Source organism: Ammodytes marinus (assembly GCF_949987685.1).
Source record: "Ammodytes marinus genome assembly, chromosome: 13".
Taxonomy (NCBI): Eukaryota; Metazoa; Chordata; class Actinopteri; order Uranoscopiformes; family Ammodytidae; genus Ammodytes; species Ammodytes marinus.
In genome coordinates, this window is record NC_137217.1 from 16,549,038 (window position 1) to 16,556,051 (window position 7,014).

The following is a 7,014-nucleotide window of genomic DNA, read 5'->3' on the forward strand; positions in this document are numbered from 1 at the left end:
GTTGATCAACAAGCTTCCTGCAACAACTGTTTCCATGACTTCTGTTAAAGTAACTAGACTGCAGCCTTGTATAATGTTTCTTCCTGTTATGTTTCTGTATGTAAAGAAATGGGAGCTATAGTGTATGAATGGGGGGCTTCCAATGTTTTTATTAAGAAACCAAAGTGATCTTTTCTAAAGAATAGAAATATTATGAATTAAATTGTCTTTTTTTCACTCTGTCCTTGTCATATATCTCCGGTCCACCTTACAGTGAACACTGCCTCTGATCCAATCATATTTCTGACTGTTTAGAAAAACTTTAGCAGAGACACGCAAAGATAGCTATTCCTGCAAACCTGGGGGTTTCCACAGTGGTGGGAAATGTGTACTGAACTGAGTGTGGCTGCATTTACAATGGTGTTTAGCATGAAACCTCTACCCTGATGAGCACTGCCAGCTTAACTGTGTATGTGGGGGCAAAATAGAGTACAGTAACACACATGTCAAAATTGAACAAAATGCGCCATCCAAGACGGCCACAGGGCATGCCATACATCACACCCTGTTCAATGCTCAGCCATGTGTGGCAGACACTTCAGAAGCTATAATGGACATAGCTTTGACTTTGATAAGGGAAGCTGCCGTTATGTTTTATCCCAGGTCTCTGGTGAGAAAGGGTCTGACCTCGCTGTTATTATCCAGCAAGGACAACTTTATTTCAAGATGGAGTGAACATATCGCTGGAGATGGAACATTTGGGGAAAGTAGTAATTGGTTGCACATTAAAAACTACTTGTTTAGTTTGCCTTGATTGAATCATTTATTAATGAACTTATATAAACTAGTGAATGTGCCTCACATAGAAATAATATGAGGCTTCGGTGGAAACATCAGTGCTGTTGATATAGATCACAAACGCAACCCAAATGCCAGCCTTGGAAGTGAGTTTTCCATCTCTGCATCTTCCTGATCACTTTATTCACCTGGGATGACAGCTCTGAAGAATGTGATCTCTGTCCAACTCTACCAGGTGAATTTGCATCTGATAAGGTCTGTGGCACACTTCTGACGCCTGCAGGCTTATTTATGTGATGCCACCCCACTGTGGACCCAGAGCGCTTCTTTTACAACTGTGACAATGACGAGTGTGTATCTAATGGGAATGAAGAATAGTTTTGCAGCAGTTTGAAGGACTGCACGTTTGCCAGTATAGGCCTGGAGCTAAGGTCGAACCATGGAGGTGTCAGAAGTGCTGTGAGTATAAATCTCTTATGTGTATATGTGTTTTTTCATTAATCTGTTACAGTGTGAGAGTGCATGTTAATCATACAAGTCTGCTCCAGTGCCTCTGTTGTACTTTTTAGAACTCTGGCAAGCTCTATACAATATATTTGCCAGATTGATGTAAGGCTAGTTGGACTCTGTACAGAGTACACAGTACATAAACCCGTTTTCCCCGGCACCACAGCGCTCTCATGCCTTGAAAACTCTTACAAAATTATTCGTGTCAGTGTGTGCCCGAGTCCTCTGGTGTTTCACCCAATGTCCGCTGGCCGTGGGCCTGTTATGAGGGATGTCAGTGTGACTCTGAATACATTCAAAGGGAAAATGGCTTCATCAAACCTGAGACATGTGGTTGCTTCTACCATAGCCACTACTATATTGTTAATTGCTACAAAGTATTTTGCTGGACTAACTAGCATATACAGAACATTTTCCCTTTACCACTGCAATCAATGCATGTTTTTTTTCTTAATCCAAAGAGACTACAGTATATATTGAGCATAACTATCTGACCTTAAAATTGCAGCGGTGTGTGACTGTTGATAACCCTATTGGTTCACTGAGGGTGTGTAGTGTTTTTGTGTCAAATTTACATGTGACTCATGTAGGTTCAGTTATACTCATATTGCCGCAGATGAGTAAAACCGATCGCGAGTTATTACATGCACTGTTAGAACATGACTTATTAATGTCTTGGCTAACTGACATGTGCTTCTCCGCTACGCCAGGCATGACTAATCAGAAGATCCTAGGCCCTTTGTGTTTTCCTGAGTTGTTTGTTTGCTTTGTATTTTGAAAACAGTTTGGTAGCGCACACCAACAGTGACTCACCATTAATCTGTAGATCGGGACAATATCATGGGCCAAGGCAGTGGTTCTCAATTATTTTCTGTCATGCCCCCCCCCCTAGGGGACAGATATTTTTTCGCGCCCCCCCCCCCCCCCCCTCCCCTAAATTGAAATACTATTGAGAACCTGCTAATATTTATTTATTTATTTATCTGTACAAAACCACTGTATGAGTTTCTGGCACGAGCATTCTGCATACAATCACCTTATTATCAAATTAGATAACAAAAATTAGCTGAGATAACTGCAGCCATAAAAAATCAACGTTCAGTTTATTAGCTCAATTTGTAACATTTAAACAAGACTGCTCAGTCTGTGTGAATCTCAGGATAGAGAAACAAGAGCAAATGATTCCCTGAGGTTTGCATTTCATTCAAAACATTTTTAAACTGTAAACATAGTTAAGGTGGTGTTTTTTTTATTATAGGCCAATAGGCCTTCTGTGATGCGATAACCAATAATTCATTAATGTTATTATTAGTCTACTTGCTTGCTTTCTTTTTAAATAGCCTACAGAGACACTTGGAGACACATGTCTTTCGCGCGGATATGACCATACACAAGCACACATCGGGCTTGCTAGCACTTTTTGGTCAGTTGGAAATCAAGGCAGCCCGCGCCCCCCCCTGACAACTCACGGCGCCCCACCATTTGAGAAGCACTGGGCCAAGGGATGCTCTGAGCACTGTAACTGTTCTGCCACCATTTGCCGTGAGACAGCATATTGCCCCGAGGGAGAGAACTGCACCCTAAACAATACATTGGCCTGTGCAAAGAAAGGTAGGCCGAGCTGGTTCTGGTTGGGTGACTTTTCCTCACAGGCCAACTGTTGCTTACTCAGCTGCATCATGCATCATGCAACAGTCAGAAGTCTTACATAATCAATTTTTTATACTTTGTTTTTCTGTCTGGGCTGACTTGCACCCTCATAAACACAACAGATGTGTTTTTGTTGGTGTCCTTCCGTTAATTTTACCTGCTATGAAGTTAAACCCTAGCCCCTTTTTGGATAGTGTACTGTATGTACTTTGAAAAACCTGTCTGCCAGGGGGCTTGAGCATAATTGCCCTGGCTGCAATCATAAGTAATAATGCACCTCTTGTAATTTGACTTGTCCTCGTGAAAGTTTTTTATTTATATTTTGACTTCTGTGCCTACGGAATATTTGCGCTTTAACTCAAAGGTCTGCATGTTTGTTTATGCAACATATTCAAATCGTTTTAAACGGTACCTTACATTTTAAATGACACTGGCTGCATTCATAATGGCTACTGTCACCACAGCAACCAGGCTTTCTGGGATGAAGAGGGATGCACTGAAAAACGTGTTTGTGACCCCCAGTGCCACCAGACGCAGTGCCATTTGGGTTATTGGGGCCGCAATGGAGTCAGAAGCTTTCTACAGCACCCCCAGCAGACATGCATATACAGTTTTCTTTTTTTAAAGATTATTTTTGGGCATTTTTATACATTATTTGACAGAGTGGAGAGACAGAGTTCAAATGGGGCAGAGAGGGGGATGACATGTAGAGACCACTATACCACAAGCGACCCCCCAATGCATGTACAATTGTCTCCACGCGGTCACCTTTGACCAGCATGTTTTGCTTGGCACCTGACAGTATCAGTTAATGGCTTTGTGTGGACAGAAGCATGGCCTTGATGGCATTCAGGTCTACGCACAGGCAGATAGACACCTTGAGTCAGCAATCCATGTTCTGGTCAAGGTGAGTGGTGTGCTTGTTAAACTGAACAACAGGGACAGTGAGACAATAGAGGTGAGTATCCTGTTATGTTTAAATAAATACAACAATTGGACTGCTAAATAGTTGTCCAAAAGTAAACTATATGATCAAACTCTACTTCACAAAGATGTGAGAATGTGATGCCCTGCGCTTGACTTTCCAATGCAATTTTGCCACCCCCTACAGGTTGATGGTGTCAAGAGGACATGCCCTATCTCTGCAGCCCCACTGGCTTTATCGTCGGGGCTGCAAATTTGCATCTACATTGGTTTTGAATTAAGTCTTAGAATAGAGGGCATGGTTAGCATTAGTATCTGCAGTAAATATGCTAATATTACCTGAGGCTTGTGCGGTAACTTCAACACTGATTGTGCTGATGACCTCACAGCGAATGGCACACAGTAAAATCTCAGATCAAAGCATTTTGGTAAGAGGTTGGAGTAGTGGGCAGAATCCTTGGTGTGTGGAGGGCTGTCTAGGAGGAAGTTGTCATAAAATGTTCATCTGAGCGTCTGTCCAGCTTCTCTGACCCCAGAGACTTTGCGGGAAGATTCTGGAAGTTAATGGACCATTCAGACACTGTCATGGCAAAGTGGACCCCTCCAGCTTTTACAAGCGCTGCGTCAGTGACCTGTGTCTTCATGGAGCTCTCTCCAGCCTGCACTGAGTCGCTCCCTGGCAGAGTACGCTGCTGTCTGCCTCTCCCATGCGTCTACAGTGCCATGCCTGGAGGACTCCTGGATTCTGCTGTGAGCGGTAATGTGCTCCCAGCTCTGCTGTGCAAGTGAATTAAATTAATATCCTCTCTGCTATTGTAACTTTGCTGTTTGGAGTTCTGCGTCATTGCACACGATGAAAAGCGGAGAGTTTGCAGATGCTATTTCAACATGTTTAGATTGATATTGATCGTAATGTGAATGTGGAAATGGAATGGAGATTATTTTGCTTACTAATCATAAATGTGTGCCTCTAGGTACTTAAATGTAAGTGTGCTACCTTGTGAATTTAATGCAAGTTAAAAGATTTGTGCATAAATTTGATGCAGTGTGCTGTAACTCATATTGGTATCGAGGCCACAACCTTTTAGGTGCTTTTGGACCACTAGATGGTACTGATGCATCACTGGGCAACCTTAACTTTCCTTACATATCCATATCTTTTCGCCCTACAGTAAGTGTCTCTCAGTGTCTCTACAGGCCCGTCCTGTCTTTACAGTACCAGTCACAGCATGAGTTCTGCCTCAGTTCTCCTCTGCTTCTGCTTCTGCTTTGGTTGGCAGAATAACATCAGATGCTTCCAAACACTGGGGAAACCTGTCTTTGTGAAGCAGGTTTAGCTCACAGCATCTGTGTATTTGGACAATGGGACTCAGGGCAGTAACAGAGGTGTCTACATATGAACAAAGCTACCGTATTTATGCCATGCTGACGGAACCCATGACTTCTCGTAATCTCTTCTGTGGAGGTGATGAGGAGGTTAAGCTTATTAAGGGGTGTTCAAGGTTGCCTCCCCAATCCCAAAGTGGCACACTGCTCTGTCGATGGCTACCAATACACCACACTTGATGGACAGGCTTTTGAATTTCATGGTTCATGTAACTACACCCTGGTGCAGACTTGCTCTCTTAAGAAGCTGGATGTAGGAGCCTGTCTATATGGCTGCACATGGAAACCACGTTGCGGGAAGGCAGATTTACCTGCAAGTCAATAAAATGTGTTAAAAGACATCAGCAGCTTTTCCTGGACAAATACTGGAAGTTTAGAGAATCCTTTGACAACCTTCAGAATGATTAATGGTTCATCTCTTAGAACGCGCTGCAAAGTAATTTTTCACAGCGTACACAGACTGTATTGCATATTATGTTTAAAGTGAATTATTTCACCCAGGTAAATGCGGTTCATGAGAACCTGCCGTTTTCTCAGAATGTCAGGGAAATGGATGGATAGCATTCATGAGCCCACAGTCAGTTGAGCTTATTTCCGATTTAAGATCCCAGACATTTACCTCAAGACAACCTAAGTGTTTAACAATCTTATCAGTTCAGGAAAACACAATAGGTTAACTCTTCAACAGTTTATCAAAATACATAGAAATAAATGTACTCTAAGTGCAACAGCTTATCAAAATACAGGTAGGCCTAGGTTTACTAAGAGTGCAACAGCTTATCAAAAAACATATAAATACATGTAGGCTACTCTAAGTGCAACACCTTACAGTGGCCCCCCCCAAAAATGTGTTTGTCAAGGGGTCACTGTCCAGGGTCATGGGAGGCGCGGCGCAGGGCGCCGCGGCAAAACTTTTGGCTGTATTTTGCTCAAAGATGCCAATGCACAGTACAGAAATAAACAACTGCTTATTTGAATACAAAACAACTACAGACACTGACTTTACAGTTCTGCAATTTTGTTTGCTATGTGAAGGTACAAATGTTGTGCAAACATGCAAAGTTCTACTGGTGCAATATTATGCAGACACACCAAATACAAATAATGGACCATACACTTACACTGCGGTACAATCGCGCCCGCAAAGCTGCATACACAGAGCAGCTGATAGAGAAACGCTTGGAGACACATGTGCACATTTATTTACTGCAGATCGCGGCCTTTCGTGCAGTTATGACCATGCAAAAGCACACATCACACGTGCTAGTACATTGATTGTGCACCACTAAAAAAAAAAAAAAAAAAAAAAAATTTTTTTTTTTTTGGGTCGGTCGGCGGGGGCCAGTAAATATTCCTTCGCGGGCCGCACCTGGCCCGTGGGCCGCCTATTGAATAGCCCTGACCTATGGCATGTGTGGCAACTCCAATGACTATCCCTGAGATGACCTGCAGCTTCGTACCAACAGAGCAGTATGGCTTTGTACAGGATGGGAAGAGGTTAGAATTCAACACTGCTTTGTCTAATTAGAACATTTCTTATTAATCTAGTCTAACACTTTTACTTGATTAATGCCATTTCTGTTTGCAATATTTTAATTATGAACTGTATTCAGATCAATATTATACCTCTTTAGTTCAGACATCCTTCAGACTTATTCCAATGTTTTATATTGGCTTCTTTCATGTTATTTCTATTTTCATTCCACTGTCCTACAGGGTCTTTGAGCAATGCTCATGTCCTCCACTGCAGATGTATAGTTTGATGGAGTC